The 13,414-nt window shown below is 48.0% G+C and overlaps 1 pseudogene; it reads left to right on the forward strand.

Moving 5' to 3' along the window:
* Positions 1-13,414, forward strand: part of LOC115787150 (ecto-NOX disulfide-thiol exchanger 2-like) — a 196,684-nt pseudogene that overhangs the window by 157,004 nt on the left and 26,266 nt on the right.

The raw sequence follows: 13,414 nt of genomic DNA on the forward strand, positions 1-13,414 counted from the left end.
AGATGTGTGTGTGTGTGTGTGTGTGTGTGTGGTGGAAGTCATGAAGCGACATTTGCAAGTGAGTGCAAGTGTACATTTGTGCTCTGATATAATTTTACCGGAAGCGTTTGTGAATCTGAGAGTGAAATTGACTAATTACAAATCAGGATTCAGTAAACACGAGATGGACCCAAAGTTACTGTAAGCACGAGACAGCGCAGTAACACAAAAGGTACAATGACAATAAAAGTTAGTTACATCATGTTTCACTTCAGGAAGACCTAAAATATCACGTGTGAGCTGTCAGTTTTAATGCTGTGATGATGTCTGGTGAGATGAATGATTTGTCTGTTGACATTAAGTATGCTGGGAGAAAGGTGGACATCAGAGGTGACAATGAGAGTACTGAAATATTAATATTAAATAATATTAAATTTTAGATAAAAGTATAACATACCTGCTTAACACATTAGTAAAACAATAACTGAAAAAACAACCTTATAACTCTTCAGGAGCCTGCATAATACAATAAAATTGAGATTGAGAAAAATTGGTCCTTCTTTTCCACCATAACTGTTTGTTCTTTTTGTCATATGGATTGCTCCCGGTTGAGTCATTTGTTTACTTTTGGGTCGCACATCACCAGCTGTTTGTATCTCCTCCTTATGTGCCTTCATATCCTGGTTGCGCTCGACGGTGTGTTTTTGCCTCAAGTGGTGAAACGCGTTTATTTGCACCTTTAGCATCAAGAGGTTCCTTGTATATTTTATGTCATGGCCGGGGAGGAAACGGACGAGGAAGGACTCACATGAAGGACTCCAGAAGCAAACATAACTAAAAAGGGGATTTATTTCAACGGGGAAACACAAATACAAAAACCTTGGAAGGGAGGCACAGGGAGACGAAGGGCAGGCACAGGGAACACAGGAACATGCGGGCACAAAACATCAACGACGCAACAGAGAACAAAACAAAACTGAGGGCTTAAGTACACACTGGGTAATCAGGGCAAGAGGAAACAGCAGGGAACAACAGGTGAGGCAAATGAAACTAATTACACAGGGGAAGCAAAGCTGAACACAAAGCACAGGAAAACCAGACTGTCAAAATAAACAGGAAGTGACAAACCAAGGAACATACTGACTAAACACGGGGAACAGGCACAGACTCAGGACAGAGACGCAGACATATCACAACACTAGGAAATAAACTAACACAAAACGCTGGGCCAACGGCCCAGGACATGACAGTACCCCCCCCTCAAAGGCCGGCTCCCGACGGCCAAAACCAGAAAACAAAACCAGACAAGGGCGGGAGGCGGGGACCAGGAGGGAGGGCCCGAAACAAAAACAAAGACAGGGAGCAAAACGGAAATCACAGGGCGTGAACAAAACAAATCAAACCCGTACAGGAAGAAAACAAAAACACAGGACCAGAACAAAAGGCGACGGCACAAGGCCGGAGACAGTCCAAAACAGGGGGTCGAAACAAGGAACAGTCCAGGAGCTATGACAAAACAAAAAACAGCAGGGGAAAAAACAGTCCACAGTTCAGGGGAGTCAGTGGGAAATCCAAAAACAAAAAACACACAGTTCAGGAGGCCGCAGAGGCCAAGGGGCCACAAAGCAAAATCCCAACGAGGGAGGCCGACCGCGCTCCCAGCGGCGACGAGGACGAGAAGGAATCACTGGAGGCCGACCGCGCTCCCAGCGGCGGCGAGGACGAGGACGAGAAGGAATCACTGGAGGCCGACCGCGCTCCCAGCGGCGGCGGCGACGACGAGGGGGAGTCACTGGAGGCCGACCGCGCTCCCAGCGGCGGCGGCGGCGACGACGAGGGGGAGTCACTGGAGGCCGACTGCGCTCCCAGCGGCGGCGGCGACGACGAGGGGGAGTCACTGGAGGCCGACCGCGCTCCCAGCGGCGGCGGCGACGACGAGGGGGAGTCACTGGAGGCCGACCGCGCTCCCAGCGGCGGCGGCGGCGACGAGGAGGAGTCACTGGAGGCCGACCGCGCTCCCAGCGGCGGCGGCGACGACGACGAGGAGGAGTCACTGGAGGCCGACCGCGCTCCCAGCGGCGGCGGCGACGAGGAGGGGTCACTGGAGGCCGACCGCGGGGCATGCGGCGGCGGCGACGGGGAGCAGACACTGGAGGCCGACCGCGGGGCATGCGGCGGCGGCGACGGGGAGCAGACACTGGAGGCCGACCGCGGGGCATGCGGCGGCGGAGACGGGCGACCCCGGGCTCTGGTGGGGAACCCTCGGGCGACGTGGAGCGCTCGGACTGAGCGGGACCCTCAGGCGCGGAGCGCTCGGAATGAGCGGAGACCCCCATCGGCTCGGACTGAGCGGGACCCTCTGGCGCGGAGCGCTCGGACTGAGCGGAGACCCCCATCGGCTCGGAATGAGCGGAGACCCCCATCGGCTCGGACTGAGCGGAGACCCCCATCGGCTCGGACTGAGCGGGACCCTCTGGCGCGGAGCGCTCGGACTGAGCGGGACCCTCGGGCTCGGAGTGCTCGGACTGAGCGGGACCCCCTGGCGGTTCAGACTGAGCGGGACCCCCTGGCTCCGGGCGCTCGGACCGAGCGGGACCCCCTGGCGGCTCCGACTGAGCGGGATCCTCCGGATGCTCGAACACTGGATGCGCAGGCTGGGGCTGCTTTGCAGGGCATAGGTTAGGTGAGTCTGATGGCGACAGGGGAGCTGACTGGGACTCTGACTCAGAGACCAGGGACTCTACAGCAGTCGACGGGAGAGACTGGGGCTGAGACAGAGACGCTGCTGAGACTGACAGGGTACCTGACTGGAAAGGAACTGGAATCGGGGAAGCTGACACTGGGGAAGCTAAGGGAACCAAAATTACAGAGGGAGCAGGAGCTGAGCGGACTGTAGAGGGCCATGGTGCCGGCTGAGTGGGCGTCATCCTGGGCAGCAGGGGCTGCTCAGGGGACAGTTTGGGTATGTCAGAAGATGGCTGCGTGGAAGCAGGCCGGGAGACGACTGGCTGCGTGGAAGCAGGCCGGGAGACGACTGGCTGCGTGGAAGCAGGCCGGGAGACGACTGGCTGCGTGGAAGCAGGCCGGGAGACGACTGGCTGCGTGGAAGCAGGCCGGGAGACGACTGGCTGCGTGGAAGCAGGCCGGGAGACGACTGGCTGCGTGGAAGCAGGCCGGGAGACGACTGGCTGCGTGGAAGCAGGCCGGGAGACGACTGGCTGCGTGGAAGCAGGCCGGGAGACGACTGGCTGCGTGGAAGCAGGCCGGGAGACGACTGGCTGCGTGGAAGCAGGCCGGGAGCTAGGGAGATCTGGCTGCGTGGAAGCAGGCCGGGAGCTAGGGAGATCTGGCTGCGTGGAAGCAGGCCGGGAGCTAGGGAGATCTGGCTGCGCGGAAGCAGGCCGGGAGCTAGGGAGATCTGGCTGCGCGGAAGCAGGCCGGGAGCTAGGGAGATCTGGCTGCGCGGAAGCAGGCCGGGAGCTAGGGAGATCTGGCTGCGCGGAAGCAGGCCGGGAGCTAGGGAGATCTGGCTGCGTGGAAGCAGGCCGAGAGCTAGGGAGATCTGGCTGCGTGGAAGCAGGCCGAGAGCTAGGGAGATCTGGCTGCGAGGAAGCAGGCCGAGAGCTAGGGAGATCTGGCTGCGTGGAAGCAGGCCGAGAGCTAGGGAGATCTGGCTGCGTGGAAGCAGGCCGAGAGCTAGGGAGATCTGGCTGCGTGGAAGCAGAGAGGTGAGAGCTAGCTGACACTGGGGCCTGAGAGGGAGCTGACTGAGAGGGCACTAAAACAGCTGACACTGGGGACCGAGGGAGAGCGACTGGAGCTAGAGCTGACCGAAGGCGAGGGAGAGCGACTGGAGCTAGAGCTGACTGAAGGCGAGGGAGCGCGACTGGAGCTAGAGCTGACTGAAGGCGAGGGAGAGCGACTGGAGCTAGAGCTGACTGAAGGCGAGGGAGAGCGACTGGAGCTAGAGCTGACTGAAGGCGAGGGAGAGCGACTGGAGCTAGAGCTGACTGAAGGCGAGGGAGAGCGACTGGAGCTAGAGCTGACTGAAGGCGAGGGAGAGCGACTGGAGCTGACTGAGACCCTGCTGCTGCAGCTAACGCAGAAGACCGATGCGAAGGCTTGGACCTGGCTGCCCCCACCCGCGGAACAGGTACGGGTGCAGGGGAAGCTGGAGCTAAGGGAGCTGGAGCAGGGTGAGCAGAGGGAGCTGGAGCTAACTGAGGGGTCTGGGACTGCGACTGAGGGGGAGCTGGAGCTACAGCTGACTGGGAAGACTGCGACTGAGGGGGAGCTGGAGCTACAGCTGACTGGGAACACTGCGACTGAGGAGGAGCTGGAGCTACAGCTGACTGGGAACACTGCGACTGAGGAGGAGCTGGAGCTACAGCTGACTGGGAACACTGCGACTGAGGAGGAGCTGGAGCTACAGCTGACTGGGAACACTGCGACTGAGGAGGAGCTGGAGCTACAGCTGACTGGGAACACTGCGACTGAGGAGGAGCTGGAGCTACAGCTGACTGGGAACACTGCGACTGAGGAGGAGCTGGAGCTACAGCTGACTGGGAACACTGCGACTGAGGAGGAACTGACACTGGAGGAACTGACACTGGAGGAACTGACACTGGAGGAACTGACAGAGTGCTAGGGTGAACAGACATTAGGGAAACCGACTGAAGGCTAGAGGGGCCTGAGTACGTCAAAACTGGCCGCGTGGAAGCAGGCCGGGAGACAGAAAGAGCAGACTGCGAGCTAGAGAGAGCAGGAGCTAAGGGCGTTAGAGCTAACTGCGAGCTAGGGGAGACTGACTGCGAGGAGACTGACTGCGAGGAGACTGACTGCGAGGAGACTGACTGCGAGGAGACTGACTGCGAGGAGACTGACTGCGAGGAGACTGACTGCGAGCTAGGGAGAGGAGCTGACTGCGTGGAAGCAGCCTGAGGCACAGCTGACTGGGGAGACTGAGACTGAGCCACAGCTGACACCGGGCACTGAGAATGCGCTGACACTGGGGACTGAGAATGAGCTGACACTGGGGACTGCTGTAGGTGAAGGGTGGAGGTTAAGAAATCCTGCACTAACCCATGCAGAGAGCCAAATAACCAAGGGTAATCATCGACTAGCCCTTGCAGCTGGGCCGTGAGCTGTTGCTGTTCCTGCTCACATGGGTCAGCCAGAAGGTCCATAACCAGTGAATCCACCCAACGGATAATGGTCTGCTTTGCCACCTCAGGGAGGGGAAAGGCAGGGGGGTGACGGGAATAATTGTCCGCAGGCATAGTAGCGTTGAAGCCAGTGTTACTCACGGAAACGGAGGATTGGGTGTGAAGTGGTGAAGCGGTCCGCGGCGTTATACCGCTCGGGTCTCGGGGTGCCTTCCGCCGTTGCTGCCGGGAACTCCCTCTCCTCCGCGGCTGCCGAGGAAGGGAGGGATCAGCGAAAGGGGAGGCAGGTGAGTGACGATGACGGGGACTGTTCAAAGACGCGGGGCCCCCCAGCGCTAGACGAGTGCCGTCGAAAAAATTGGAGCCGGAGGGGGTTTTGTAATGGTTGCGTCGTTCTGTCATGGCCGGGGAGGAAACGGACGAGGAAGGACTCACATGAAGGACTCCAGAAGCAAACATAACTAAAAAGGGGATTTATTTCAACGGGGAAACACAAATACAAAAACCTTGGAAGGGAGGCACAGGGAGACGAAGGGCAGGCACAGGGAACACAGGAACATGCGGGCACAAAACATCAACGACGCAACAGAGAACAAAACAAAACTGAGGGCTTAAGTACACACTGGGTAATCAGGGCAAGAGGAAACAGCAGGGAACAACAGGTGAGGCAAATGAAACTAATTACACAGGGGAAGCAAAGCTGAACACAAAGCACAGGAAAACCAGACTGTCAAAATAAACAGGAAGTGACAAACCAAGGAACATACTGACTAAACACGGGGAACAGGCACAGACTCAGGACAGAGACGCAGACATATCACAACACTAGGAAATAAACTAACACAAAACGCTGGGCCAACGGCCCAGGACATGACATTTTACTAAATATTGTGCTTTGTTGGAGGTCTGATCTCTTGTTGCAGACACAGTTCCATATTATTGAAGCAGCTCCCTTTTTAAGTACTAAATTGCCATGGGAGGCTGATGCACTACTTTCACTCTGACATGTTTGGGTTTGTGTTGTACAGAATGTAAATGCGTGGCATTGCCATATCATTTATCATCACCCAATGCTTTTTTTTGTGCTGGTACAATCGTGGACAATATATTATGGCACAGCCCTGTTAAACATCTGAGGAATCTGACCGTCCCCAAATTAACTCTGCATTGCAACTACTGCCCCAGAAATGTAACGAGTTTCAAAGCACTGTCTTCAGCAGCAAGAAAAACATGGAGACCTGCAGGAGATGGTGTAGCTCACACCGAGCCCTGGTCTAAATATGATGGAGGCAGTTTTTGGTATTTGTGAAGAAGCAGAAGCGATATCCCAACCACCCTTTTAAAGCTGCTGTATGATGGGGAAAAGTGCATTACAACAAGCCTATACCTGATACCTTTGCCATGACATAAACATGGTAGTTTTCATAGAAGGAGAACACAGTAATTAACGTGTTTAGCATCCACACAAGGTCCACACATTGCACATTAGTTTGATTAACAACAGACTGATTTGAAAAGCATGACGTGACAGCAAATCACAAGTCATCAATCACAAATCGTTTGCAAGACAAAATAATCCATAGTATTTGAGGAGTAGATGAAAGGTGCCTGGAAAATGGTGGTTGTAATGTGAGATGAACTGTTTTGCTGTGTCATTATTGGATGTTGGTAGCAGCACAATGATCAGTTGAAACAATAATAACCGTAACGTCATCTTTTGAAAAGGCTTATTTTGACATTTTGTCTGTGACATGATCAAACAGTTCTGAAAAATCTGTTACTGAAAATTAATGAGTCTATTTTTAATACTTTCTTCAGTAATTTCATGGTTCATTATATATTTTACACAATTTAGTTATCTAATGTCATTTAATTTCTTTTTAATTCACTGGCTATTGAACACCGTGGGGATCCGTACTCCTCCTGTCTGCTCTGCTGAACCCTCCCACTGTGGTGACTGATAGGACCACATCTGTATATCTATAAATAAGTGAAAGGAAAAACTATAAAAATGTTACATTTTCACAGAAATTTGTTTGCCTTAAGATATCTGACTTGTTAAATAATGTATTTTGTGATTCAGCTGATGACCAACCGTGTCTGGCAGTCAGTAAATGCCACCTTCTGTAAAATTGTTTCAACTCATGTGTCATTTTTTTTTTTTAAGCCATAACTTTAGCACTGTATTTTGCATATAACCTTTTGTGAAGGATTTGTGTTAGTGAACAGTGCTCTTGCATGCACATGCACAGATGCAAAAGTCTTACTCGCCCTCCGGCATAATTGTCAACTCCAAATTCTCTACAGGTGATGTTGACACAGTGGATGATGTGGTGGGGAGCATCATTTCCATTTCATAAAGTTCCATACTGGGACTTGTATGCACATAAAAGTGCAGTGTATGCCTGTGCTTCAATACGAGAGTAGGTGTGTCCATGTTTCCCAGACACAGTGTGAATCAATATTGTAAATAAAGTTTCTTTGATATGTAGGCCTGCTTGCGTTATCTGTAAGTTCATCATTCAAACAGCAGGGGTGACAGAGAAAGGAATGACTCAGTAAAAACTTCCTGAAATATGTATGTGGTTCACAAGATTATTTATTCATGCATGGCTGTGTATTCCATTACAGTATGTGTAGGCTGCTTGTGTGTCACTGTTGTTGACAGCGAATCACTCAGGGAATAAGCACATAATGTGAAATGCAACTTAAAAGATTTAGTATGAGCTGAGCTGATAGCTGACCAAAGGTGGACTCTTCGGTGCAGGTCTGTTTGTTGTTCTGTGTAGGTGTTACTTTTTCCCTTTGGAAGAAACTACTGTTTGATCTCATTCATATTTCTCTCCTGCCTCCAGATTTCGACCCTAACCTTGGCATGATGGCTGGAATTACCCCCATGAACCCAATGATGCCCGGCCTCAGTATGGTACCTGCACCTCTCTCCCAGGACGTACCGGTTGTCAAGGAGATCATCCATTGCAAAAGCTGCACCTTGTTCCCCCCCAACCCCAGTAAGTCATAGTATTATGCTAATCCTACTCCAGCTCCCCTCACCGCTTCATCCTTTTCTTCTACTGCAACTAAAAAGACCACACTTCTATGGAAGACAGCTGCTTGTATTAAAGCTTTTGATGCAGCACCGTGATTTAAAAACAACCCTAAACAGGATCCAGTTTGCAACCACATAATTTTTTAAATTTTGATTTCTTTATTTTTTTTAAATATTAGGGAGTTGAATTTAAAATCTCATTAATAATTTTCTAGAGTCCTGGATAACAACTTCAGATAAATTGAGCAGAGAATTAGCTCAGATTGAGCATAGAAAGCTTCAGAGTCAACCCCCGAATCCTGGCTGGAGCAACTGATAACAGCTGATGTCAAAGCCAGCTGACATCTACTGATCATTAATTGATATCTTAAGTGGGACCTTTTATTTACATTGCTTTAGCCTGCCCACGCAAGCCACTTTGTAACCCACATCAAACTCATGTTTGCTCTGTTTTATGTGTGCTTCTAGTTCCTGCTATCAGTGTCCTTATACTTTTAATGCATGTGTGGAATGGCCAAACAAAATGCAAAGACAAACTGAGGTCTTCCTCAGAGTTATCTGTTTGGGTGATTTAACGCTTTCTAGGCTTTCATGCCATGAGGTTTTGTCATATTTGTAAAATAAGTGTCAATACGAGAGAAGATACACCTATTCACTATACATTCACACAAACACTGTGGAAAATCTCACTTTGTATAATCAGACTATAAGTGTGCATTTCACAGACTGACATTTATATTTATCTCACCGCCACCTTCCAATTATTCCGAGTTAGGAAGCAAAATAGTGGGGGGTCCTTTGATTGATCCCACCTCTGCTTTACAGATTTCCCGCTGCATAAAACTTTCTGCCTGGGGACTTTTTTCAAACAAGTGCTACATGTCATCTTCAAGGTGAACGAAAAGAAAAGCTCCTTACCGCATTAGCATTTGCGAGTTTACAATCCTTTTGCAAAACAAAACACGCGCTCTTGAATTTTATTATCCAAATATTGTTTTTCACCACACACGTAAAGCTGTTTTAAGATATTCTTGTATATCTGCTGTATGTATTATGGCTCAGTATATGTGACAATATAGTGCAAGAGAGAAAAGCAGATTAAAAGTTAAACTTCACTTTGGATCATATTTCTACCTAGGTGTCAGGAGCAAGTAGAGAAATGAACCAAGTACTTTGTTCAGGGGCACCTACAAACCCTGAGGCTAAATGAGGGATCAGCTTGTCAAGAAATTACCCAACAACTTTATAGCCTGTCACAGTCACTCTCAGTCACAAGCACGAGTGAAAACTTTTTTGTGCAAGATCTGTGGCCTAAACTTGGAGCCTTATCAATCGCTGGTGGCACTTGGACGTGAGGCTTAATTGGTAACCTTTTTCCATCCTTGTTCTTACTTTGTACTCTCCTGCCTTTCTACTCTGTCCACTTATTCTTCTCTCACTTATTTGATCCCCATCTCTACTTATGATCTTTTTACCTGTCACTTATTGCAATGTCACAAAAAAGCAGTTAAACTTTAAACCAGGTGTTTTAAAATAGGCAGACAACTGAGAAACTGTTAAAGCTTAATTTTTCTCATGAAAGTCAAGTACCTCTGTGGGAGGCCTACAGGATTGGTAATGCCCAGTGAGACTTGCCACCTCAACCAGATGGTTGACTGTGTCTTTCTGTGACTCTGAGAGTTGTGTTGTTCAGGTCAGCAGCTCAGTGTGTGTGTGTCAGTTAAGGTGACTGACTAAAACCAATTCAGGTACTTGGCAAGGTTGTGCCCTTGGTTGAAGGGAATCACCTCTTTGTCTAACTAATTGCTTCTCTGCTTTGCAGTGGCTGTATAGTTCTGTTGAACTTGTTGAAACATCTAAAAGAGCTTGCCCAGACCTGGGGAAAAAAAATCCTTTGGATAGACAAAACCAAGGTTAAGTAGTGCCAGAATGGTGGGAAGGAAAAGTATGGAGAAGGAGAGAAACTGCTCATGATCCAAAGCAGAGCACATCATTTGTCAAACATCTTGAAGGAAATGTCATGTCATGGGCATGTATGGCTGCCAATGGAAACAAGTCAGTAGTGTTTATTAATGATTTGATTGCTGATAGATGTAGCAGGGTGATTTCTGTAAGTGTACAGGGCTACACTTTCTGCTCAGATTTAGCCAAATGATGCAGAACGGATTGGCTAGAGCTTCACAGTGCAAATGGATAATGACCCAAAGCATACTGCAAAAGCAACTCAAGAGTTTTTTAAGGGAAATAAATGGAATACTCTTCAATGACCAAGTCAGTCTGCCTGATCTCGGAGGCAAAAATTGTGTCATTGTCCAAATACTTATGGCCCTAACTGCAGTCAGGTATATGCAACGTAACCACAACAGCTACAGTTTGACACCTGGCAGTTCCCATATTCCTTCCATTTCTTGTATTTCTAGTTGAATAAATGTTAAGTGAGCAATAACATTAAAAAATGGGGCTTTGTTTTAAAGTAATATTTCTTAATTTAAATGTCTGGGTTGATCATCAGTCAAAATCTGAAAGGAGCTTTGCACTGAACGGAGCTCTACGAGACCTCTGAAGGCATCTTGAGGCGTCAGATGCCAAACCTTTAAGTTACAAAGTGGGACCAGCTGTGTTTTTTTTGTTTTTTTCAGCACATATCAGAGACTAAATCACTTGAGATCAAGGGAATTTGAAAGCCAACTTACTACTACTGTTGGCCATGTTTTTCAGACCAGGTCTCTACCATGTGGTGTTCTATGATCTAAGTGTGAAGCTCACATGCTCCTGCAGGTGGTTTTTGCTATGGCAAAGGATCTACCTGCAGCTACACAATAGGGCTGTGCAATTAATCGAATTTTGATTTCAACTTTTCTGTTTTGGCTCCAAATCATCACAAAAACAGTGTAATCAACGAAAAATGATTATTATTAAAATAATTTTATCACATTATGTTCTGATTTATGCTTCAGCGCTGAGTCTTTGCGGCTCTACATATGTGACCAGCGATGTTGCCGGCGCTTATGCTTGTGCAGGTGCATTATGTGTTAATTACCATTTATTATCAAGCAGGAAATCTATGCTGTAACCTGACCTGCACCTCCTGAGAAATATCAAATAATGTCCATTATGTCCCTACCAATCACGGCATGATTAGCAAGGGATGGTAGGGAGATGTCCTCACCAATATTTGCTCCGTGGATGTAATTAGGGCCACACCGGACCCTGATTCATCCCTGAAAACCCCGGAAACTGATTAGACTCATGTCCCTATCTTTATACCAAGCTTTTTGCATACATGAACAGGATCTGTCATTGTACATTGTGACACTAAAATGTGAGAATTAATTTGGTATAAATAACTTCTCCTCCTATTATTATTAGTCGTTATAACTGGCATTATCTTTCTGTTTTATCTATTTATTATTTGTGTTTAATTTATATATGTTAATTTATATATTCTAGATTTCAAGGAATTCGTTGTTTAAGTGCAATAAATGCAGTGTTTTACAAAGTCAATGAGTAATTGTGTTTAAATTGAAATTGTGATTTCAGTATTGACCAAAATAATTGTGACTATGATTTTTTTCTATAATCAAACAGCCCTATTGCACAATAAACTGCAATGAATTATGTGTTCTGACACACCACACACATTGGGCTACTGTACATCTGCTCTTCTGTGTGTGATTGGACCACACAGGCCAGCCTTCACTGGTTATCCTTCATTTGACAACCTTTTCGAAGGTACTAACTTCACCCCACAAGACCTGTCATTTTGCAGTTGCTCTCAGCAGTTGTCTAGCCATCACAGTTTTGCCATAGAGTTGCTTGAATCCTTGCACATACCCATTTTCTCCCGTCTCCAACACATTAATTTCAAAACCTGACTTTTCGCTTGCTGCTTATTATGTCCCAACCCTGAAAGGTGCCATTTTTATGAGATAATCAATGTTATTAATTTCACGTGTCATTAGTTTTAATGTTGTGGCTGATCGATGAATATCCCGCCTAATTCTCACGATCTCCGTTAGTGAGCTGTAGGACAGGGCTGGACGTGACGTGGAATATATCTGGGGACCTCTACAGCCAAAACAAAGTTTAATCTACAGGCAGCAGTAGAAAATCGTGGGTCAAATACCTTACTTAGACTGTTTTTCTGCCAGTGTATATATAGATATTTTTTAGCAGAAAAAAAGTTGGCCCAGTCTTTCATATCAAAAAAATGTAAAATGGCAGTAAGTTTTATTTTTAAGAATATGATCTTTTAGCATCTGTCTCACTAAAGCTGTGTTGTTTTCCCAGTATGGCAGAACTGACGGGTGAGTGAGAGGAGAACGTTGTAATAGCACTGAATCATTATTTCATACTGCATGCTGTCAAAGGTGCTTTGAGATGCAAAACAGTGCTGGTTGGGACAAATCGTTAAGAGATGAAGTTGTTTGAAGTCTTTGTCATGTGTTTACCCAGAGAACATATCATACAGTTGGATTGGATTATACTTCAGCATTGAGCCAGTATAAAGCTTGCTGTAAATGGAATGTGTAGGGACCTCTGGTACAGTAGTCCCATTCGTTTTATAACTAAGGCTGCTGCTGCTTGGAACCAGAGCTGTGTTATTGTTGCAAATGGTTTGAGCTGTTACAGGGAAACAAACACTGGCATTAGCTGCATTGAGGTGTTAAGCAAATATCACAGGAAAGCACTTGCATCTTGGCAACAAGGCTGCATATGGTGTCCATCACAAGTAGTCATTACCCTCTAGCTGCATACACTCAACCTGACACCGCATGCAGCATCCTCGCTCACTGACCTTTTTTGCTGAGCAACAACTACCCTTTCAGCCCTCCCCCAGCTCTTGCACTCTCTCTCTCTCATCTATCTGTTAAGTGTGCATAGCCTTACCATCAGTGTTCATCCTCATCAAGCCCTTATTCTCATTGCATCCTCCTCCTTGACTTCAGTCAAACCCTCCCAATTCATTATTGATCACTGGTTCACCGTCTCTGCCCCCCCAAATGTTTTACAAAGGATCAACTCCAAATATTTGGATCTATGGACCCACTTCAGTGATAACTGTCTTTCTTATCCAAACCTCTGAGAGTGGTGCGAGAGACCTTGTAGCCCCTTAACTGGCAAGGGCCCGGTGACGGGCCGTTTGTAGTCTCTTTTATATGGCAGGCTAGACCCTCCCATTTTTATTGACACGTCATTCGGCCAATCATGTAACTGGCTG

This window comes from Archocentrus centrarchus, chromosome 10 (assembly GCF_007364275.1).
Source record: "Archocentrus centrarchus isolate MPI-CPG fArcCen1 chromosome 10, fArcCen1, whole genome shotgun sequence".
NCBI lineage: Eukaryota > Metazoa > Chordata > Actinopteri > Cichliformes > Cichlidae > Archocentrus > Archocentrus centrarchus.